The following is a 23902-nucleotide window of genomic DNA, read 5'->3' on the forward strand; positions in this document are numbered from 1 at the left end:
CTCCCTGGTGCACTCGAACACCTTCCCCTGGTCCGGTTTCCTGAGTAGGATGTGGCGCAGGCGCTGTCTCAGACACTCGCGGAGCGTCCGCGAGAGAAGACGTTTGGCGTCCCCTCCCACCCGGACATGCTCGACGCCAGTGTTGACGATGCGTCCCACGCTGTCATCATCGTGCTGCGGTCCATCGCCGCCATCTTCGAGGTGTCGTGTAGTCCCGGTCGCCGTCGCCTCCGTGGCCGGCTGCGTCACCCCTCCGATGCCGCCGTGTTCCGCGTCGTCAGCGATGGCGGGCCGGCCGCCGACCTCCACCTGCAACTCGGAAAGCAGTTCACTCCAGCGCCAGGTGACGCCACGCGGCGCTAGGCGCCTTGTGGCGTTCCTGACGCGCGTCCACAGTGACTGGATGTCACCACCGTCGCGTGCGAGGTCACCCTCAGTGCTGCCGCTAAGGTAGGTGGCCAAGTCGGAACGACTCGGCTCCCTCCCCAGTCGGCGGCGCGCGGCCGTAGATAGAGTGGCCCAGGCGATGTCTCGGACGGTGGCGTCGTCGCAGTGCAGCATGCGGAAGCCGTGGACGATCGTCGAGATGTCCGCAGCGTCCGCGAGCGGCGTCAGGCCGCATCCTCCCTCTCCCAGCGCGAGGTAGAGCTGTTCAGTGGACGCACGCTGTGGGAGGAACAGCCAAGATTTGACAGCCGCTTTCACTGCCTTGTCGAGTGCAGATAGCGGCCCCTTGCGTACCGCTCCGCCCCGCATGACAAAGTCAAGCCTAGGGAGGAGGAAGACACGCACAGCGTCAATCTTCTGCCAGGGAGCCAGCAGGGAAGCGTCCAGGTGCTGCAAGTCGCGTCGAATTGCCGCGATCGCATCCGTTGGCGTCTGCGTGACTTTGTACCCGGTGGGGACGCCAAGATGGAGGTAGGCGTCACCCGCACCGAGCACGGCTGGTTCTCCCCCTTGCAGGGCGAATACCGAGCCTAGTGTCTGCCGACGGCGGATGTGAAGCGTGGCACACTTCGACGGCTTGAAGGTAAGCCCGGCCCACGTCGCCGCCTCACCCACAACATTGAGGAGCGTCTGCATCGCCTCTGAATCCCGCGCCAGAAGCACGATATCGTCCGCATACGCCAGTGCACTCACACTGACGCCGCTAAGCGGAATACCACACTCATTTCTGAGCGAGGTTGCGGCGCGAAGTACCGGCTCGAGCGCGAGATTAAAGACGATGGGCGACAGTGGACAGCCCTGCTTGACGCCCGCCTGGATCTCTATCTCCTCCGTTAGTCCGTCAGATGTACGGACGCGGGTGGAGCAACCATCGTACATATCGGCAATTAGCTGATGCAATTGCTCTGGTAGTCCCATCCTGCTCAGTACTCCAAGGAGGTGAGCGTGAGGCACTGAACCGAAAGCATTCGCTAGATCAAGCCAAGCAAAGCATGCTTGGCCTCCCCTGCGCCTTGCATCATCAATTGCCGTCTGCACAATGAAGTTGTGCTCGTAGCAGCCTTCAAACGTGCGGAAGCCCTTCTGTTCCGGGGAGAGCAGGTTCAACCGCTCCGCCCAGAGAGAAGTGCGGTCCGCAACGATTGCAGCAAAGAGCTTAGAGATAGTAGAGCTCAATGCTAAAGGCCGCCAGTTTGTCACGTCCGAGACGTCCCCTTTCTTATGGATGAGGACGGTAGTGGATATTTTCCACTGCACCGGAGTCTTCCGCTCATTCCAGCAGCGCGAGAAGATCTTAGCTAGCACGTGGCAGCCAGGATCCTCACGTCGCAAGTCCGAGTACGTGACTCCGTCTGCCCCAGGAGCAGTATTGCTCGCCTTCTGGAGCCGCTGTTGCACCTCTGAAGGTGTGATCGGCAGCAGGACCTCCTCGCTGACATCAGGAGGCGTGGTGGCGGCAAAGTCCGGGACAGCAGCTGGTGCATCTGCAACAGAAAAGTCAGATTTAGCGTAGATCTTCTTAAAGTGCTCCGTGAGCACGTTGCCATCGATTTGGCAGTACGGTGACGTCTCGCCAAGGACGCGCTGCATCGCCTTGCGCCGGTCCGCGCGGTACAGCTTCTGAATCTCAGACGCTGCATTCGCGTCGTACCGACGCTCGGCGGCCGCCGCGCGCCGTGCGCCACGTCCACCGCGCCGCCCACCGCGGCCGCGTGTAGGGGCAGGGGGAGGGGGATTGGCAGCAGCGTCGGCGCGGCCCTGGCCGCGGTGCGCTGCTGCTGGTGGCCCATCCTGTCGACCTCCGGCTGCCTGGCGTTGTGGCTTCGTCTCGGCTATCTCGGAGATGAAGTCCTCGACGACCGCGACGAATGCGTCCCACGGTTGGTTGTGGACGCTCTCCAGGGCCGCCAGCCAGCGCCGCTGCCTCTCCGTTAGCCGAGTGTCGGCCGGGGGAGGGGGGGGCGGAGCTGCCTCAGTTGCGCCCTGTTCGGAGGGTACAGGGGGGCCTGTCAGGTCTGGTGTAGGACGGGAGCCTTGCGGCGGGAGGTTGGGACTGGGCCGGTTGTTACGGCGTCGGCGTCTCCTCTTCTTGCTGCCAGTTCTCGGAGACGCAGCTGCAGTCCCTCCGTTCACGTCGCGCCGCTCCGTCGTCTGCGTCGGTGGTGGTGCCGTGCTGCCATCTGGCGTGGGCCGCTCAGTGCTGCTCTCGATCGCCGCGCTGGTGACAGGTGGCGCAGCGGTAGCAGCAGGGGCCGGTGTAGCTTGCGCCGGCCTGGCGCTCGGGTCGGGCGCACCGCGGCTGGTGTTCGCCGCGCCGCCAACAGATGGCCCGGCGGTCGCCGGCGGCCCGCCGCCGGCGCGAGAAACACGGGGTGTAGCTCGCGCCGGCTGACCGGACGCGCCGGCTCGCCCCGGACCGCTGTTACGCGGACTGGGTGCCCGACGATCGCTACCAGATGGCGCAGTGGTCGTAGGGGTGGCCGGTGTAGCCCGCGCCGGCCGGGCGTCTCGAGGTGTAGCTCGCGCCGGCCTGGCGCTCGGGCCCAGCGCACTGCGGCTGTTGTTCGCCGCGCCGCCAACAGATGGCCCAGCGGTCGCCCGCGCCCTGCCGCCGGCGCGAGATACACGAGGTGTAGCTCGCGCCGGCCGCCCAGGCGCGTTGGCTCGCGCCGGGCCGCTGTTACGCGGACTGGGCGGAATGATGCGCCGTCGGTCCGGGGGCGGTGGTCTGCGTCCTGCAGCACGGCGTCTGTCCCTCCGTGGGGTGACTACGTGCCACTCATGATCTGCAACAGGAGCTTTTGAGTTAATAGCACTCCCTGCCTGAGCGGAGACGGAGTGACGGGCGTCACTCGACGTAACCGCCGGCAGGGCAGAGGAGACGCGGCGCGTGTACGTCTGCGACCGCACAAGCACCACACCATCCGGTGCATCCGCCGGGCGCGCGGCCTTTGGTGCGTCAACCGGCGGCGCGGCTGCGCCGTGAATGACAGCACCAACGGTCGCGGCGAGCGAGGCAGCCTGCCTGCCACTGCCCACCCGCACCGCAGAGCCACCTGTTGGCGGCGTAGCGAATGCGGGCGGCAGTCCCAGGCCAGTACCCACGCTCCCGACAGATGGCGGGCGGGAGGCGCCTGCGGCAGCCGCACGACGTGGCCAGCGTACGCCACTGGGCGCAGTGGCCGGCGCGGGCGGCGGCGAGCCGCGGCCCATGCCGGACACAGCGCCTCTGGCCGGAGCGACGCGTTCGGCGGCAGGCGTCAGCAGCGTGCTGCCTTCACCTCCCGAACTTGCGCTCGGCACTCGTGGCGACGCGGTTGACGTCGCGGAGCGTGTCGGCAGGGGGATGCCAGACCTCCTCGGCGTGCGCACACAGAGTACACACGACGCGGGGGTGGCAACCACCGCCGTCCTGGGCGTCGCAGACGCCTGCACACTCACACAGGGTGAGGGCAAGGCAGCCTGTGATCCCACCACGCTGCTGCGGGTCAGGACCGCCGCGTAAGTTAATCCTAAGTCCAGCCGGTCTGTCCTACTAGCTTCGGGGACCGGACTGGGCTGTGGCCATAGCCCCTCTCTATTATCTAAGGCTAGGCGGCCTATGGTACTAGCTTCCCGAGCCGCTTTCGCCTGTGGCTTTCGCCCCGCACTAACTAAGGACGAAGGGCCTGTCCTACTAGCTTCGGGGGCCCTCGCCTGTGACCTCCCGCCGGCCGACCTCTCTGAGTGCCCCAGAGAGCCAGACACGGCATCGTGTCCCATACTCACTCTCCCCCGACTGGCAGCGCCGGGGGTTGCGGAGTCTGCATTGCAGAGCCGCTGGTGTAGCCGCAGCGTCTTCAGCCGCGGGTCGCGTCGGCCGCAAAACTGGCACTCGAAAACGGGAACCGTTTCCGGGTCGTGCAGCCTCCTGTAATGGCGGAGAAGGGCCGAGTGGTCCTTGTACTCCCCAAAAGTAGGTCTCCCGGCAGCCTTGGTGACGAAGCAGATCCGGCAGCGGAAGACCTCCGCCGGCAGCGTCACCACAAGCTCCATTGTCCAGGTCGCGGACCTGAAACAGGAGAATAAGCGCGACCGCTTCCCGGTGCAGTAATCAGTCCATATGAGCTCACATTAAGCTGATAAGAACAGATACTACACTTTGATCTTAGCCAAAAGGCCGAGAAGCGATAAGGAAAAACCGCAGCCGAAGGGCCTAAATGCTTGCAGCGTGTGCGCTCCACATGTGGGAGTGACACACGGTGGTACGGGCCGATATGGCAACTGGCGACCGTCGAAAACACCGCAAAAGCAAGTGCTGGAGGAAAGACAATTCACGGGAGCACTCGTCACCAGCCCAGTACTACCCTCCATGTCGAACAGTAAACCGCGACTCCCATTTGAACGCCGCTAGCTGCCAGGGCAGTGGAGAAGCCGTGAGGCCGCCCCACAGCAGCGCCATGCCGGCGCGAGCTACACCGTCGCGAGGCCGGCGCGAGCTACACCGGCGCGAGGCCGGCGCGAGGCCGGCGCGAGCTACACCTAGCCGAGTGCTTACATCGTCCACTGCCTACTGCGTACGTGTGTACACACGTATTCTGCGTGCGTGCGGCGGCGACGACGACGTTCGCGAGGAGCTAAGGATATAACTCCAAAAAATGTAATTAAAATTATCTGTGGCCGGACCATATGTGACGCCAACGAGGCATCCGAAGGCACTCTTCTGTGGCCACATAAATTACCAGCCTAGTGTAATGCGGCTGCAAGAGCGGACCGGCTAGCCGCAAAAAAAAAAAAAAAAAAAAAAAAAAATATTCATAAGATAAACGTTAAATTAATTACAAGAAATCGTGGTGTGTAAGCACATAACTACTGGGCAAATCGACAACCACAACAAGTTTTGCTACCAGCGGAATATCTGATCACTGCAGAATATTAACCCATTTCAGGCTGTGTTTTAATTAATTTTAGGTGGGCCGATCCCGGCGGTACTGCAATGCCGGGCCAACCCGCGACAGAGGTGGAGCAAGCCCCTAGCACTCCGTCATGAGCCAAAAATGAGTTTAATATTCTGGTCCTGCGATGCAGGACGTATCAGATATTAAGCTGATAAGAACAGATTTTTATTTTCCGAGATAATTCTTAGTTACAGTTTTAAGAAGTATAATTTTAAGAAAGAATATTCATGACTCTATACAAATCGAGTTTTACAAATTTAATGAAAATTAAATTGAAATATATAGTAGACGGTTCTAACCGCACTTAAATAGTTGAATTTAATTCTAATTCGTGGGTTAAGCCCACTACTTAAATATTGGAAGACCGCGTTAGGCGCGGATGCTTAAGTATATTACCTTAAGATTAATCCCGCGATAGGCGCGGCCTTAGATATTTCAGACCGGGGAAGGTTTGGAACTAGTTTTAGGAACTATTTTGTTTTATTTCATTCATCTCCATGCCCTGACAGCACACTGCACATGCACGGCTGCCAGCGGCTGGTGTGCCACGCACGCAGGCGGGTCACACGCAGCCGGACTTCTCCCCTCTGTCCGCCTTGCGGCAGACGTCACCGGGGTGTCGTGGCAGGAGGGCGTTGCTTCCCACGCTGGCTGGAGACTGCCGGGCAGTAGGCACACGTTTGGCGCCGCCTAGCACCGCGCCAACCGAGGTGGGGGCCACATTCGGCGGACACCACGGAGGGAGGGGCACCAGGCAGCACCGCACGCACCGCTACTGACTCGGCACTGCTGCAGTGCGGCGCGAAGATGGTGTAGCGCCGCAGGTCCCGCGTCGTGGAGGAGAATCTCGACGCCGACGTCACGAAGGCACCGACCTCGAAGTTCTCCGACGACTGCAGTCTCGAGGGTCTCGCAGCCTGACGTCAGAGCATGCCACAGTCTAGGGGGACACATACTGGCGGTGGCCAGTAATGTGTTCCACGTAAATGTCGCGGGACCACTTGATGGTGTCAGACACCATCAGCCGCCGCATCAGTTGGCAGTAGCGGCTAGCGATGCCTAGGTGCCGAAGCACTGCATCGTTCTGGCGGTCCCACGCCCCCAGACTGCCGACAACCAGGGCGTCGACAGTGACGGAATAGCCGCGAGCGGCTAATCCGCGCGCAACGTCGGCGTACTTTATCCTCTTCAGTTGCCGAGCGTTGTCGAGCGCAATCCGCCTATTCTCGAAGGGGATTGTCACATCGACGATGGTCACAGTCTTCGCGGCCTCGTCAGTTATTACGAGGTCCGGACGCAGCCCACTGCTGTCCCCTATGACGGCTTGGTTAATCCTGATGTCAGGAACAGCAGCGTTTCCTCTCCTTGGCCGCCCAGCGACTGCTGTCGCGAGGCGGTTGAGGACCGCGTTGTGACGATACTGCAGGGCTGCTGAGTGCACCATGCACGCGTTAATCACGTGCGGGAGCGTCTCGTTGTTGTGGCCACAGCGTCGGCAGGCTTTGTTGTTGTTTGCCCGCCCATCAAAGCGGCGACAACCGTTCAGAGGCACGACTCCGAGCCTGGCGCGATGGATAAAGCGCCAGTCTGCGAAGCGGGTGTATTTGCCTCCCGCTATGAAGTGGTTGGACGCTGTGGACTCCCTGGTGCACTCGAACACCTTCCCCTGGTCCGGTTTCCTGAGTAGGATGTGGCGCAGGCGCTGTCTCAGACACTCGCGGAGCGTCCGCGAGAGAAGACGTTTGGCGTCCCCTCCCACCCGGACATGCTCGACGCCAGTGTTGACGATGCGTCCCACGCTGTCATCATCGTGCTGCGGTCCATCGCCGCCATCTTCGAGGTGTCGTGTAGTCCCGGTCGCCGTCGCCTCCGTGGCCGGCTGCGTCACCCCTCCGATGCCGCCGTGTTCCGCGTCGTCAGCGATGGCGGGCCGGCCGCCGACCTCCACCTGCAACTCGGAAAGCAGTTCACTCCAGCGCCAGGTGACGCCACGCGGCGCTAGGCGCCTTGTGGCGTTCCTGACGCGCGTCCACAGTGACTGGATGTCACCACCGTCGCGTGCGAGGTCACCCTCAGTGCTGCCGCTAAGGTAGGTGGCCAAGTCGGAACGACTCGGCTCCCTCCCCAGTCGGCGGCGCGCGGCCGTAGATAGAGTGGCCCAGGCGATGTCTCGGACGGTGGCGTCGTCGCAGTGCAGCATGCGGAAGCCGTGGACGATCGTCGAGATGTCCGCAGCGTCCGCGAGCGGCGTCAGGCCGCATCCTCCCTCTCCCAGCGCGAGGTAGAGCTGTTCAGTGGACGCACGCTGTGGGAGGAACAGCCAAGATTTGACAGCCGCTTTCACTGCCTTGTCGAGTGCAGATAGCGGCCCCTTGCGTACCGCTCCGCCCCGCATGACAAAGTCAAGCCTAGGGAGGAGGAAGACACGCACAGCGTCAATCTTCTGCCAGGGAGCCAGCAGGGAAGCGTCCAGGTGCTGCAAGTCGCGTCGAATTGCCGCGATCGCATCCGTTGGCGTCTGCGTGACTTTGTACCCGGTGGGGACGCCAAGATGGAGGTAGGCGTCACCCGCACCGAGCACGGCTGGTTCTCCCCCTTGCAGGGCGAATACCGAGCCTAGTGTCTGCCGACGGCGGATGTGAAGCGTGGCACACTTCGACGGCTTGAAGGTAAGCCCGGCCCACGTCGCCGCCTCACCCACAACATTGAGGAGCGTCTGCATCGCCTCTGAATCCCGCGCCAGAAGCACGATATCGTCCGCATACGCCAGTGCACTCACACTGACGCCGCTAAGCGGAATACCACACTCATTTCTGAGCGAGGTTGCGGCGCGAAGTACCGGCTCGAGCGCGAGATTAAAGACGATGGGCGACAGTGGACAGCCCTGCTTGACGCCCGCCTGGATCTCTATCTCCTCCGTTAGTCCGTCAGATGTACGGACGCGGGTGGAGCAACCATCGTACATATCGGCAATTAGCTGATGCAATTGCTCTGGTAGTCCCATCCTGCTCAGTACTCCAAGGAGGTGAGCGTGAGGCACTGAACCGAAAGCATTCGCTAGATCAAGCCAAGCAAAGCATGCTTGGCCTCCCCTGCGCCTTGCATCATCAATTGCCGTCTGCACAATGAAGTTGTGCTCGTAGCAGCCTTCAAACGTGCGGAAGCCCTTCTGTTCCGGGGAGAGCAGGTTCAACCGCTCCGCCCAGAGAGAAGTGCGGTCCGCAACGATTGCAGCAAAGAGCTTAGAGATAGTAGAGCTCAATGCTAAAGGCCGCCAGTTTGTCACGTCCGAGACGTCCCCTTTCTTATGGATGAGGACGGTAGTGGATATTTTCCACTGCACCGGAGTCTTCCGCTCATTCCAGCAGCGCGAGAAGATCTTAGCTAGCACGTGGCAGCCAGGATCCTCACGTCGCAAGTCCGAGTACGTGACTCCGTCTGCCCCAGGAGCAGTATTGCTCGCCTTCTGGAGCCGCTGTTGCACCTCTGAAGGTGTGATCGGCAGCAGGACCTCCTCGCTGACATCAGGAGGCGTGGTGGCGGCAAAGTCCGGGACAGCAGCTGGTGCATCTGCAACAGAAAAGTCAGATTTAGCGTAGATCTTCTTAAAGTGCTCCGTGAGCACGTTGCCATCGATTTGGCAGTACGGTGACGTCTCGCCAAGGACGCGCTGCATCGCCTTGCGCCGGTCCGCGCGGTACAGCTTCTGAATCTCAGACGCTGCATTCGCGTCGTACCGACGCTCGGCGGCCGCCGCGCGCCGTGCGCCACGTCCACCGCGCCGCCCACCGCGGCCGCGTGTAGGGGCAGGGGGAGGGGGATTGGCAGCAGCGTCGGCGCGGCCCTGGCCGCGGTGCGCTGCTGCTGGTGGCCCATCCTGTCGACCTCCGGCTGCCTGGCGTTGTGGCTTCGTCTCGGCTATCTCGGAGATGAAGTCCTCGACGACCGCGACGAATGCGTCCCACGGTTGGTTGTGGACGCTCTCCAGGGCCGCCAGCCAGCGCCGCTGCCTCTCCGTTAGCCGAGTGTCGGCCGGGGGAGGGGGGGGCGGAGCTGCCTCAGTTGCGCCCTGTTCGGAGGGTACAGGGGGGCCTGTCAGGTCTGGTGTAGGACGGGAGCCTTGCGGCGGGAGGTTGGGACTGGGCCGGTTGTTACGGCGTCGGCGTCTCCTCTTCTTGCTGCCAGTTCTCGGAGACGCAGCTGCAGTCCCTCCGTTCACGTCGCGCCGCTCCGTCGTCTGCGTCGGTGGTGGTGCCGTGCTGCCATCTGGCGTGGGCCGCTCAGTGCTGCTCTCGATCGCCGCGCTGGTGACAGGTGGCGCAGCGGTAGCAGCAGGGGCCGGTGTAGCTTGCGCCGGCCTGGCGCTCGGGTCGGGCGCACCGCGGCTGGTGTTCGCCGCGCCGCCAACAGATGGCCCGGCGGTCGCCGGCGGCCCGCCGCCGGCGCGAGAAACACGGGGTGTAGCTCGCGCCGGCTGACCGGACGCGCCGGCTCGCCCCGGACCGCTGTTACGCGGACTGGGTGCCCGACGATCGCTACCAGATGGCGCAGTGGTCGTAGGGGTGGCCGGTGTAGCCCGCGCCGGCCGGGCGTCTCGAGGTGTAGCTCGCGCCGGCCTGGCGCTCGGGCCCAGCGCACTGCGGCTGTTGTTCGCCGCGCCGCCAACAGATGGCCCAGCGGTCGCCCGCGCCCTGCCGCCGGCGCGAGATACACGAGGTGTAGCTCGCGCCGGCCGCCCAGGCGCGTTGGCTCGCGCCGGGCCGCTGTTACGCGGACTGGGCGGAATGATGCGCCGTCGGTCCGGGGGCGGTGGTCTGCGTCCTGCAGCACGGCGTCTGTCCCTCCGTGGGGTGACTACGTGCCACTCATGATCTGCAACAGGAGCTTTTGAGTTAATAGCACTCCCTGCCTGAGCGGAGACGGAGTGACGGGCGTCACTCGACGTAACCGCCGGCAGGGCAGAGGAGACGCGGCGCGTGTACGTCTGCGACCGCACAAGCACCACACCATCCGGTGCATCCGCCGGGCGCGCGGCCTTTGGTGCGTCAACCGGCGGCGCGGCTGCGCCGTGAATGACAGCACCAACGGTCGCGGCGAGCGAGGCAGCCTGCCTGCCACTGCCCACCCGCACCGCAGAGCCACCTGTTGGCGGCGTAGCGAATGCGGGCGGCAGTCCCAGGCCAGTACCCACGCTCCCGACAGATGGCGGGCGGGAGGCGCCTGCGGCAGCCGCACGACGTGGCCAGCGTACGCCACTGGGCGCAGTGGCCGGCGCGGGCGGCGGCGAGCCGCGGCCCATGCCGGACACAGCGCCTCTGGCCGGAGCGACGCGTTCGGCGGCAGGCGTCAGCAGCGTGCTGCCTTCACCTCCCGAACTTGCGCTCGGCACTCGTGGCGACGCGGTTGACGTCGCGGAGCGTGTCGGCAGGGGGATGCCAGACCTCCTCGGCGTGCGCACACAGAGTACACACGACGCGGGGGTGGCAACCACCGCCGTCCTGGGCGTCGCAGACGCCTGCACACTCACACAGGGTGAGGGCAAGGCAGCCTGTGATCCCACCACGCTGCTGCGGGTCAGGACCGCCGCGTAAGTTAATCCTAAGTCCAGCCGGTCTGTCCTACTAGCTTCGGGGACCGGACTGGGCTGTGGCCATAGCCCCTCTCTATTATCTAAGGCTAGGCGGCCTATGGTACTAGCTTCCCGAGCCGCTTTCGCCTGTGGCTTTCGCCCCGCACTAACTAAGGACGAAGGGCCTGTCCTACTAGCTTCGGGGGCCCTCGCCTGTGACCTCCCGCCGGCCGACCTCTCTGAGTGCCCCAGAGAGCCAGACACGGCATCGTGTCCCATACTCACTCTCCCCCGACTGGCAGCGCCGGGGGTTGCGGAGTCTGCATTGCAGAGCCGCTGGTGTAGCCGCAGCGTCTTCAGCCGCGGGTCGCGTCGGCCGCAAAACTGGCACTCGAAAACGGGAACCGTTTCCGGGTCGTGCAGCCTCCTGTAATGGCGGAGAAGGGCCGAGTGGTCCTTGTACTCCCCAAAAGTAGGTCTCCCGGCAGCCTTGGTGACGAAGCAGATCCGGCAGCGGAAGACCTCCGCCGGCAGCGTCACCACAAGCTCCATTGTCCAGGTCGCGGACCTGAAACAGGAGAATAAGCGCGACCGCTTCCCGGTGCAGTAATCAGTCCATATGAGCTCACATTAAGCTGATAAGAACAGATACTACACTTTGATCTTAGCCAAAAGGCCGAGAAGCGATAAGGAAAAACCGCAGCCGAAGGGCCTAAATGCTTGCAGCGTGTGCGCTCCACATGTGGGAGTGACACACGGTGGTACGGGCCGATATGGCAACTGGCGACCGTCGAAAACACCGCAAAAGCAAGTGCTGGAGGAAAGACAATTCACGGGAGCACTCGTCACCAGCCCAGTACTACCCTCCATGTCGAACAGTAAACCGCGACTCCCATTTGAACGCCGCTAGCTGCCAGGGCAGTGGAGAAGCCGTGAGGCCGCCCCACAGCAGCGCCATGCCGGCGCGAGCTACACCGTCGCGAGGCCGGCGCGAGCTACACCGGCGCGAGGCCGGCGCGAGGCCGGCGCGAGCTACACCTAGCCGAGTGCTTACATCGTCCACTGCCTACTGCGTACGTGTGTACACACGTATTCTGCGTGCGTGCGGCGGCGACGACGACGTTCGCGAGGAGCTAAGGATATAACTCCAAAAAATGTAATTAAAATTATCTGTGGCCGGACCATATGTGACGCCAACGAGGCATCCGAAGGCACTCTTCTGTGGCCACATAAATTACCAGCCTAGTGTAATGCGGCTGCAAGAGCGGACCGGCTAGCCGCAAAAAAAAAAAAAAAAAAAAAAAAAAAATATTCATAAGATAAACGTTAAATTAATTACAAGAAATCGTGGTGTGTAAGCACATAACTACTGGGCAAATCGACAACCACAACAAGTTTTGCTACCAGCGGAATATCTGATCACTGCAGAATATTAACCCATTTCAGGCTGTGTTTTAATTAATTTTAGGTGGGCCGATCCCGGCGGTACTGCAATGCCGGGCCAACCCGCGACAGAGGTGGAGCAAGCCCCTAGCACTCCGTCATGAGCCAAAAATGAGTTTAATATTCTGGTCCTGCGATGCAGGACGTATCAGATATTAAGCTGATAAGAACAGATACTACACTTTTTTTTTTTTTTTTTTTTTTTTTTTTTTTTTTTTTTTTTTTTTTACAGCCCTACCTTGTCCTCTCCAAAAATGCTGCCATCCTAGAGTGTCGACGCAGCACACACAGGGTGCATTGAGTAGCAAGACTTGTTGCCAGGAACGAAATTAAAAGCGAGGGGCATACTCTGCTATGCCGCAGTGGGCGACGACACTTGACTCAGAAAGACACCTCGCTCTGCAGGTGTGAAGAAAGAGTGAGTTGAGAACCAAAAAGGAAGAAAGAAAGAAAGATAGAAATGAAAGGAAATTAAAAACAGGGACGGCAGCACACACAAGTGAAAAGGAAACTGGCGAGATAATCCCATCGCCTAGAGAATTAACTAAGGAATAAGCTTCTAAGATTGATTGCGTGATTCCTATTTTTCCAATAAAGTTTTTGCAATAATTGTTCCAATGGCGAATCTGGGGTGAGTCAAGTCAGAGATTGGTGCAAAAAAAAAAAAAAAAAAAAAAAAAAAAAAAAAAAAAAAAAAAAAAAAAAAAAAAAAAAAAACCAGGGGCAATCCTAGGCAATGCCTGGACAAGGCGCCCTAGGCAACCTGGAACACCGTTTGATATCCATGGATCATTGCAACTTTCAAATACCGGGAAAAAGTGGTCGTATAGTTTCGAGCAGATTCCACCACGCGATGCTGGCTCCACAGGTAGTCCATGTAGGAGACAGCATCGGCGAGGGAAAGGTCGTAGATCGTGAAAATGGTGTGGCCCAAGAGCCACACCATTGCGTTACGCCTTGGTCGGGGTTGTGTTTGAAGATCAGGTGTAAGGAACCAGTCGGTGGATACATTTGCTGGCGTCGTCCCACCGATCAGCGCTATGAGTACACGTGCAAGGGTCCACACTTCTGTGACGTGGGGGCAGAGGAGGCGATGCTCCCTGGTGTCAACGTCACCACAGCGGCCGCAAGCAGCCGAGGGCCGTAGGCGGATGGCCGCCAGGCGATGGTTAGTGGGGATTAAATTGTTGACGACACGGTACCATAGCGCTGAAACTGCCGTGGGAAGGGCTGAGTTGTTAATATTAGCCCAAACTTGGCGCCAGATGACCGACGGTCGTCTGTCCTCTAATTTATGGGGCTTGGGCTGGCCTCGGAGTGCCTGGTAAAGGCGCTTCGACGTGCGTGCCTTGTCAGTGGCCACTGCGAGGACATAACTGCGGTGGAAGTAATAGTCTCTGACCGTCGTCAGCCGGATCGGAATATGCATCAAACAGACCGGTGCACGCGCCGAGTGTGGACGATAACGGTCGAAGAGGACCGCTGTAGTCCCACCGGGGTCGGCGTCGCGCAAAGCGGCGACACGGTGAATCAGAAGGGCCGCACATTTCCGGGAAAAGTCAATGAGGCCAAGGCCGCCATCGACCTTCGGCAGTGTACAGGTCAGCGCATCAACCTTGAACAGCGCATGCCGCCACAAGAGCCAATATACTGCTTGGGAGATGGCTCGGCCGATCTGCTTCGGCAGCGTAAGGAGTTGGGCGACATACCATGCTCGTGAGAGGAGATAACCATTAATAAGCTGGATGCGTTGATGGAGGTCGAGCCGTCGATCAGCGTGGCTCACGCAAAGGCCCCTGATGCGTGTGAGAAGCCGCCGCCACGTGAGGGTTAACATACGCTGCGGACAGGCAGTCACCTCAAGACCCAAGATACGCTGTTCCCCTACAACTCGGTACCAGGGGCGTTCGACGGTCAAAGATCGTGGCCCTAGCGGGAGTAACACAGTCTTGTTGGGATTTAACTGAGCACCGGAGGCCCGTTCATAAACATCGAGAATGCGGCGAACGGAATCGATGTCCCTTGCGTTAGCAACGAACACACCAACGTCATCGGCGTAGGCCGCACAGCGGAAGGTGACGCCTGGGAGAACGACACCGTCGACCAACCGGCCAATGTCACGCAGCATGGGGTCCAGCGCTAAGGCAAACAAATACATCGACAAGGGACACCCCTGTCGAACTGACCGTTTGATGGGAATGGGGCGCGACCGGCAACCGTTCACCACGATAGTGGAATTCGCCCCATCCAAGAAGTTCCGGATGATGCGTATGAAGCGCTCCCCAAAACCCATCCGCGACATAACGCCCAGCAGGTAAGGGTGCGAGACCCTGTCAAAGGCACCGGCAAAGTCCAAGGAAAGAATGGCAGCCGGGGTGCGAGTGTCAGCGGTGAGCAAGACAGCATCGCGGTACAGGGAAGCGGCGGTGAAGATGTTCCGACGCGAAACGCCACAGGATTGAGTGGGGCAAAGTACCTTAGTCATCGCCTGTTTGAGACGAGAGGCCACGCATCGTGCCACCAACTTATAGTCAGTGTTAAGGACAGTGATAGGACGCAGGTCTTGAGCTCGGCAGTGACCAGTCACCTTTGGAATAAGGGCAATACGTCCAGATAAAAAGTCGGCGGGTAAGTCGCATCTAGCAAAAATCTCCTCGCACATTGTGCAGAAACGGTCGCCGAGCAGGTCCCAAAATTGTTGATAGAACTCATAAGGGAGACCGTCGGGGCCAGGTGACTTGCGTCCCGGACAGGCACGGAGGACAGATGTGAGGTCAGCGAGTGTCAGGGGCTCGGTTAAAGAGTCGCGGTCATGATGATCCAAAGAAGTTGGCACCCCACTGACAAGTGCACGTTGGGCGGCGACGTCGACCTCAACATCCTGGAAGAGGTGCGTGAAATGGTCCGTCAGGTGTTGGAGGACGTCACGGTTGTCCGTGATACGCGCACCATCGTCTGTCTTAAGGCGCAGAATGGTGTTCTTCTGGGCACGAGTTCGTTCAGAGGCAAGGTGATAAATGGATGGCTCCTCGCCTTCAATCAGGGATGCAGAACGACACCGCACCACCATACCGTCGGCTTTCTCCCGAGAGAAGCGAAGGATTTGCGCCTTAATTTTGTTGAGGCGCATGTGGAGCTGATCGTACCTGTCAGCAGGAAGAGTCAGGGCGTCAGTGAGACACTGCTGATAGAAGGCCAACGTGCTACGTTTCCAGTGGGCGACGTCGCGACTATATTGCCGGATAACACGTCGCAGCCGGGGCTTCGCACAACGGAGCCACCAAACCACCGTGGTAGGGTACCGGGAAGTGTCCACGAGACAATCCTGCCACGTTTTCGTGACGAGAGCACGAAGTTCGGGCAGGGATAGATGAAGGGTATTCATCTTCCAAGAGGTGCCACGAGGAACCGGGACGGGACCCGCGATACGCAAGGAACACGAGTACGCACAGTGGTCACTAAAGGCCACGGGTATGACTTGGACGGCACAAAGGGCGGGAGTCAAATCAGCCGAGACATAAACACGATCAATACGGCTGGCTCCAGTGGGATAGATGTGGGTAAATTGCGTGTAGGCGGGATGGAAGTGGCGCCACGTGTCAGTAAGGTCAGCCGCCTGAAGGAGTGAAGCGAGCGCTTCACACCGCATAGGCGTCGGGACCTGGTCAACTCCGGCTACCACACAGTTGAAGTCTCCGCCAAAGACGATAGGGCGACGAGCTGCTAAGAAAGGGGGGAGATCAGACTGAAAAAGTGTTGTTCTATCATGCCTGTGGTTAGCACCTGAAGGAGCATAGACATTTAGAAAAAGGACATCTTGAAGGATACATGCAAGGACGCGACCGTTGGGTAGCGTGGTAACATGGGATGGAGTGAATTCTGATCGGTAGAGCAAAGCAGTACCCCGCCGGGCGTCAGGGTCGATGTTATACAGTGCCTCATAACCAACCAGGTCAGATAGAAAAGGGGCACAAACCTCCTGGAGAAATACCACATCAAACGCACCAAGGCGGAGAAAGTCCTTCAGAGATCGAAGTTTGACCGGGTTGGAGATGGAGTTAATGTTGACCGTTAAAAGGGAGAGGGCTCCCGGCGGACGGTCAAAGGCAGGCATGGGAGAGCAACACAGAGTAGACAACGGCAGATAGGGTCACGGCCGTAGGGAAGCAGGTGTGGAAACATCCACACCAGAACCCAGCGATATCACCCCGGATGTGAGAAACAAATACCAAGCAGCTCATGTGGGGAAAGGCCCACTCAATCACGCATGTCATCGCCCTCGTCGTCAGCCCAGTTCAGGCCCCCCCCATCGGCAGGATAGTCTGAGCCAGGCGGCGCAGACGGGTCGGACACAGAAGGATGTGAAAGGGTACGAGTACGCTGCATTGGCTGGTCGCTACCCTGCTCATGTTTTCGTTTTGCAGGGATCGCTCCCCGATCTCGCGAGGAACTGATAAGAGCCTCTAGTTGCCGAGCAGTTTGCCGCATACCGCCCGAGCGGTCAGCGGAAACAGAGCGGGAAACTGAGGAGGCCTGAGAGTCAGCCTCACTGCCGCTCTCAGGAGGACGTAAACCGTCCGCTTCCTCCGCCGGCTGGTCCGGGTTCGCCTTCTTGCGCCGATGACGACGGCGGGGGGACTTAGCGTCATCTGCCGGGATGGGCGGGGTAGGAAGAACGACCTCCATCTGTTCGACAGCGACCACATCACTCGCCATAGCAGGCACATCAGACGCCGCCGGCGGTACCGCCACAACGGGCGTCTGGTCCGGGACGGGTCCGTCAGCCGGTGCACTGGGTGCCGGTTGCACTGCTTCTGGCGGGGGCGACACGTCAGGTCGCTCAGCGGGACGGTGGGCAGCGCCCGCCACTACCTCGCTGAGGAGAGGCACAAGGTCGGTACCAGCAGCGCGTTCCCGCGGCAGTTGCACAGGACGCCGGCGCGGGCAGTCCACGCGGAGATGCTCCGTCGATTGACAAAGGGAGCAAGTTTGCGGTTGCCCAATATAGGTGACCTGGGCCCTGGTACTCGCAACATTTATATACGACGGGATGTGCTGGCGGAGGTCCATGCGGACACTACGAACGCCGCTGTTGCCCTGGAAACGGTAGGCACTTCCCCACTTCTCATTCGTGATGCTGAGCACCGTGCCATACCGCGACAGGACACGGCCGATTACGTCATTGGGACACTCAGGGGGTACGTTAAATACCCGCACAGTCCGTATCCCAAAGCCAGATGGCACTATATGCACTGTTCCGACAGTTCCATCGAAGTAGCGGAACGGATGTTCGCCCGCGAGTGCCAGGCCATACTTTTCGTATTTCTCTTGGTCGAGAAATTTCACGAATAACGAGAATAAGACAAAATCCAGTTGAAAGGTGTCGACGTCATTTTCCGGTACTTTCAGATCACCAAATATCCATTCCTGTATTTCAAAGGCCGTAGGCCGTCTCGCTGCTCTGTCGAATACGCATTGAATACTGTTCGACCGGTTCGACATATTCACCGCAAAAATAACAACGCTGGAAAAACCAAGAACAAACGAAACGACCACGAAACGCGACTCGCGACCCGCTACAGAGCACAACGGACCGCTCCGACCGCGGGGTGCTTCTTAGCCAAAAGGCCGAGAAGCGATAAGGAAAAACCGCAGCCGAAGGGCCTAAATGCTTGCAGCGTGTGCGCTCCACATGTGGGAGTGACACACGGTGGTACGGGCCGATATGGCAACTGGCGACCGTCGAAAACACCGCAAAAGCAAGTGCTGGAGGAAAGACAATTCACGGGAGCACTCGTCACCAGCCCAGTACTACCCTCCATGTCGAACAGTAAACCGCGACTCCCATTTGAACGCCGCTAGCTGCCAGGGCAGTGGAGAAGCCGTGAGGCCGCCCCACAGCAGCGCCATGCCGGCGCGAGCTACACCGTCGCGAGGCCGGCGCGAGCTACACCGGCGCGAGGCCGGCGCGAGGCCGGCGCGAGCTACACCTAGCCGAGTGCTTACATCGTCCACTGCCTACTGCGTACGTGTGTACACACGTATTCTGCGTGCGTGCGGCGGCGACGACGACGTTCGCGAGGAGCTAAGGATATAACTCCAAAAAATGTAATTAAAATTATCTGTGGCCGGACCATATGTGACGCCAACGAGGCATCCGAAGGCACTCTTCTGTGGCCACATAAATTACCAGCCTAGTGTAATGCGGCTGCAAGAGCGGACCGGCTAGCCGCAAAAAAAAAAAAAAAAAAAAAAAAAAAATATTCATAAGATAAACGTTAAATTAATTACAAGAAATCGTGGTGTGTAAGCACATAACTACTGGGCAAATCGACAACCACAACAAGTTTTGCTACCAGCGGAATATCTGATCACTGCAGAATATTAACCCATTTCAGGCTGTGTTTTAATTAATTTTAGGTGGGCCGATCCCGGCGGTACTGCAATGCCGGGCCAACCCGCGACAGAGGTGGAGCAAGCCCCTAGCACTCCGTCATGAGCCAAAAATGAGTTTAATATTCTGGTCCTGCGATGCAGGACGTATCAGATATTAAGCTGATAAGAACAGATTTTTATTTTCCGAGATAATTCTTAGTTACAGTTTTAAGAAGTATAAATTTAAGAAAGAATATTCATGACTCTATACAAATCGAGTTTTACAAATTTAATGAAAGTTTAAGTTGAAATATATAGTAGACGGTTCTAACCGCACTTAAGTATTTGAATCTAGTTCTAATTCGTGGGTTAAGCCCACTACTTAAATATTGGAAGACCGCGTTAGGCGCGGATGCTTAAGTATATTACCTTAAGATTAATCCCGCGGTAGGCGCGGCCTTAGATATTTCAGACCGGGGAAAGTTTGGAACTAGTTTTAGGAGCTATTTTGTTTTATTTCATTCATCTCCATGCCCTGACAGCACACTGCACATGCACGGCTGCCAGCGGCTGGTGTGCCACGCACGCAGGCGGGTCACACACAGCCGGACTTCTCCCCTCTGTCCGCCTTGCGGCAGACGTCACCGGGGTGTCGTGGCAGGAGGGCGTTGCTTCCCACGCTGGCTGGAGACTGCCGGGCAGTAGGCACACGTTTGGCGCCGCCTAGCACCGCGCCAACCGAGGTGGGGGCCATATTCGGCGGACACCACGGAGGGAGGGGCACCAGGCAGCACCGCACGCACCGCTACTGACTCGGCGCTGCTGCAGTGCGGCGCGAAGATGGTGTAGCGCCGCAGGTCCCGCGTCGTGGAGGAGAATCTCGACGCCGACGTCACGAAGGCACCGACCTCGAAGTTCTCCGACGACTGCAGTCTCGAGGGTCTCGCAGCCTGACGTCAGAGCATGCCACAGTCTAGGGGGACACATACTGGCGGTGGCCAGTAATGTGTTCCACGTAAATGTCGCGGGACCACTTGATGGTGTCAGACACCATCAGCCGCCGCATCAGTTGGCAGTAGCGGCTAGCGATGCCTAGGTGCCGAAGCACTGCATCGTTCTGGCGGTCCCACGCCCCCAGACTGCCAACAACCAGGGCGTCGACAGTGACGGAATAGCCGCGAGCGGCTAATCCGCGCGCAACGTCGGCGTACTTTATCTGCTTCAGTTGCCGAGCGTTGTCGAGCGCGATCCGCCTATTCTCGAAGGGGATCGTCACATCAACGATGGTCACAGTCTTCGCGGCCTCGTCAGTTATTACGAGGTCCGGACGCAGCCCACTGCTGTCCCCTATGACGGTTTGGTTGATCCTGATGTCAGGAACAGCAGCGTTTCCTCTTCTTGGCCGCCCAGCGACTGCTGTCGCGAGGCGGTTGAGGACCGCGTTGTGGCGATACTGCAGGGCTGCTGAGTGCACCATACACGCGTTGATCACGTGTGGGAGCGTCTCGTTGTTGTGGCCACAGCGTCGGCAGGCTTTGTTGTTGTTTGCCCGCCCATCAAAGCGGCGACAACCGTTCAGAGGCACGACTCCGAGCCTGGCGCGATGGATAAAGCGCCAGTCTGCGAAGCGGGTGTATTTGCCTCCCGCTATGAAGTGGTTGGACGCTGTGGACTCCCTGGTACACTCGAACACCTTCCCCTGGTCAGGTTTCCTGAGTAGGAGGTTGCGCAGGCGCTGCCTCAGACACTCGCGGAGCGTCCGCGAGAGGAGACGTTTGGCGCCCCCTCCCACCCGGACATGCTCGACGCCAGTGTTGACGTTGCGTCCCACGCTGTCATCATCGTGTTGCGGTCCATCGCCGCCATCATCGAGGTGTCGTGTAGTCGCAGGCGCCGTCCCCTCCGTGGCCGGCTGCGTCACCCCTCCGATGCCGCCGTGTTCCGCGTCGCCAGCGATGGCGTCCCGGCCGCCGACCTCCACCTGCAACTCAGAGAGCAGCTCACTCCAGCGCCAGGTGACGCCACGCGGCGCTAGGCGCCTTGTGGCGTTCCTGACGCGCGTCCACAGTGACTGGATGTCACCACCGTCGCGTGCGAGGTCACCCTCAGTGCTGCCGCTAAGGTAGGTGGCCAAGTCGGAACGACTCGGCTCCCTCCCCAGTCGGCGGCGCGCGGCCGTAGATAGTGTGGCCCAGGCGATGTCTCGGACGGTGGCGTCGTCGCAGTGCAGCATGCGGAAGCCGTGGACGATCGTCGAGATGTCCGCAGCGTCCGCGAGCGGCGTCAGGCCGCATCCCCCCTCTCCCAGCGCGAGGTACAGCTGTTCAGTGGACGCACGCTGTGGGAGGAACAGCCAAGATTTGACAGCCGCTTTCACTGCCTTGTCGAGTGCAGATAGCGGCCCCTTGCGTACCGCTCCGCCCCGCATGACAAAGTCAAGCCTGGGGAGGAGGAAGACACGCACAGCGTCAATCTTCTGCCAGGGAGCCAGCAGGGAAGCGTCCAGGTGCTGCAAGTCGCGTCGAATTGCCGCGATCGCATCCGTTGGCGTCTGCGTGACTTTGTACCCGGTGGGGACGCCAAGATGGAGGTAGGCGTCACCCGCGCCGAGTACGGCTGGTTCTCCCCCTTGCAGGGCGAATACCGAGCCAAGTGTCTGCCGACGGCGGATGTGAAGCGTGGCACACTTCGACGGCTTGAAGGTAAGCCCGGCCCACGTCGCCGCCTCACCCACAACATTGAGGAGCGTCTGCATCGCCTCTGAATCCCGCGCCAGAAGCACGATATCGTCCGCATACGCCAGTGCACTCACACTGACGCCGCTAAGCGGAATACCACACTCATTTCTGAGCGAGGTTGCGGCGCGAAGTACCGGCTCGAGCGCGAGGTTAAAGACGATGGGCGACAGTGGACAGCCCTGCTTGACCCCCGCCTGGATCTCTATCTCCTCCGTTAGTCCGTCAGATGTACGGACGCGGGTGGAGCAACCATCGTACATATCGGCAATTAGCTGATGCAATTGCTCTGGTAGTCCCATCCTGCTCAGTACTCCAAGGAGGTGAGCGTGAGGCACTGAACCGAAAGCATTCGCTAGATCAAGCCAAGCAAAGCATGCTTGGCCTCCCCTGCGCCTTGCATCATCAATTGCCGTCTGCACAATGAAGTTGTGCTCGTAGCAGCCTTCAAACGTGCGGAAGCCCTTCTGTTCTGGGGAGAGCAGGTTCAACCGCTCCGCCCAGAGAGAAGTGCGGTCCGCAACGATTGCAGCAAAGAGCTTAGAGATGGTGGAGCTCAATGCTAAAGGCCGCCAGTTTGTCACGTCCGAGACGTCCCCTTTCTTGTGGATGAGGACGGTAGTGGATATTTTCCACTGCACCGGAGTCTTCCGCTCATTCCAGCAGCGCGAGAAGATCTTAGCTAGCACGTGGCAGCCAGGATCCTCACGTCGCAAGTCCGAGTACGTGACTCCGTCTGCCCCAGGAGCAGTATTGCTCGCCTTCTGGAGCCGCTGTTGCACTTCTGAAGGTGTGATCGGCAGCAGGACCTCCTCGCTGACATCAGGAGGCGTGGTGGCGGCAAAGTCCGGGACAGCAGCTGGTGCATCTGAAAGAGAGAAGTCAGATTTAGTATAGATCTTTTTAAAGTGCTCCGTGAGCACGCTGCCATCGATTTGGCAGTACGGCGACGTCTCGCCAAGGACGCGCTGCATCGCCTTGCGCCGGTCCGCGCGGTACAGCTTCTGAATCTCAGACGCTGCATTCGCGTCGTACCGACGCTCGGCGGCCGCCGCGCGTCGTGCGCCACGTCCACCGCGCCGCCCACCGCGGCCGCGTGTAGGGGCAGGGGGAGGGGGATTGGCAGCAGCGTCGGCGCGACCCTGGCCGCGGTGCGCTGCTGCAGGTGGCCCATCCTGTCGACCTCCGGCTGCCTGGCGTTGTGGCTTCGTCTCGGCGATCTCGGCGATGAAGTCCTCGACGACCGCGACGAATGCGTCCCACGGTTGGTTGTGGACGCTCTCCAGGGCCGCCAGCCAGCGCCGCTGCCTCTCCGTTAGCCGAGCGTCGGCCGGGGGAGGGGGGGGCGGAGCTGCCTCAGTTGCGCCCTGTTCGGGGGGTACAGGGGGGCCTGTCAGGTCTGGTGAAGGACGGGAGTCTTGCGGCGGGAGGTTGGGACTGGGCCGGTTGTTACGGCGTCGGCGTCTCCTCTTCTTGCTGCCAGTTCTCGGAGACGCAGCTGCAGTCCCTCCGTTCACGTCGCGCCGCTCCGTCGTCTGCGTCGATGGTGGTGCCGTGCTGCCATCTGGCGTGGGCCGCTCAGTGCTGCTTTCGAGCGCCGCGCTGGTGACAGGTGGCGCAGCGGTAGCAGCAGGGGCCGGTGTAGCTTGCGCCGGCCTGGCGCACGGGTCGGGCGCACCGCGGCTGGTGTTCGCCGCGCCGCCAACAGATGGCCCGGCGGTCGCCGGCGGCCCGCCGCCGGCGCGAGAAACACGGGGTGTAGCTCGCGCCGGCTGACCGGACGCGCCGGCTCGCCCCGGGCCGCTGTTACGCGGACTGGGTGCCCGACGATCGCTACCAGATGGCGCAGTGGTCGTAGGGGTGGCCGGTGTAGCCCGCGCCGGCCGGGCGTCTCGAGGTGTAGCTCGCGCCGGCCTGGCGCTCGGGCCCAGCGCACCGCGGCTGTTGTTCGCCGCGCCGCCAACAGTTGGCCCAGCGGTCGCCCGCGCCCTGCCGCCGGCGCGAGATACACGAGGTGTAGCTCGCGCCGGCCGCCCAGGCGCGTTGGCTCGCGCCGGGTCGCTGTTACGCGGACTGGGCGGTATGATGCGCCGTCGGTCCGGGGGCGGTGGTCTGCGTCCTGCAGCACGGCGTCTGTCCCTCCGTGGGGTGACTACGTGCCACTCATTATCTGAAACAGAGGCTGCTTGTTTAGTAGCACTCCCTGCCTGAGCGGAGACGGAGTGACGGGCGTCACTCGACGTAACCGCCGGCAGGGCAGAGGAAACGCGGCGCGTGTACGTCTGCGACCGCACAAGCACCACACCATCCGGTGCATCCGCCGGGCGCGCGGCCTTTGGTGCGTCAACGGGCGGCGCGGCTGCGCCGTGAATGACAACACCAACGGTCGCGGCGAG

At 60.4% G+C, this 23902-nt stretch overlaps 4 non-coding genes and 1 pseudogene across 4 annotated transcripts; all 5 read right to left on the reverse strand.

Annotated features, from left to right (window-relative positions):
- Window positions 1–4430: 4430 nt before the first annotated feature.
- On the reverse strand, window positions 4431–4618 carry LOC124752888. The gene has a single exon (XR_007012237.1). It is a non-coding gene; the product is annotated as a U2 spliceosomal RNA (small nuclear RNA).
- A 774-nt stretch (window positions 4619–5392) lies between these two features.
- Window positions 5393–5591, reverse strand: LOC124752882. The gene has a single exon (XR_007012233.1). It is a non-coding gene; the product is annotated as a U2 spliceosomal RNA (small nuclear RNA).
- A 5862-nt stretch (window positions 5592–11453) lies between these two features.
- LOC124752889 lies at window positions 11454–11641 on the reverse strand. Its single transcript, XR_007012238.1, has one exon. It is a non-coding gene; the product is annotated as a U2 spliceosomal RNA (small nuclear RNA).
- A 775-nt stretch (window positions 11642–12416) lies between these two features.
- LOC124752873 lies at window positions 12417–12591 on the reverse strand (annotated as a pseudogene).
- Window positions 12592–18811: 6220 nt separating this feature from the next.
- LOC124752878 lies at window positions 18812–19010 on the reverse strand. Its single transcript, XR_007012229.1, has one exon. It is a non-coding gene; the product is annotated as a U2 spliceosomal RNA (small nuclear RNA).
- Between the last annotated feature and the right edge of the window lie 4892 nt (window positions 19011–23902).

This window comes from Schistocerca piceifrons, unplaced genomic scaffold (assembly GCF_021461385.2).
Source record: "Schistocerca piceifrons isolate TAMUIC-IGC-003096 unplaced genomic scaffold, iqSchPice1.1 HiC_scaffold_490, whole genome shotgun sequence".
NCBI lineage: Eukaryota > Metazoa > Arthropoda > Insecta > Orthoptera > Acrididae > Schistocerca > Schistocerca piceifrons.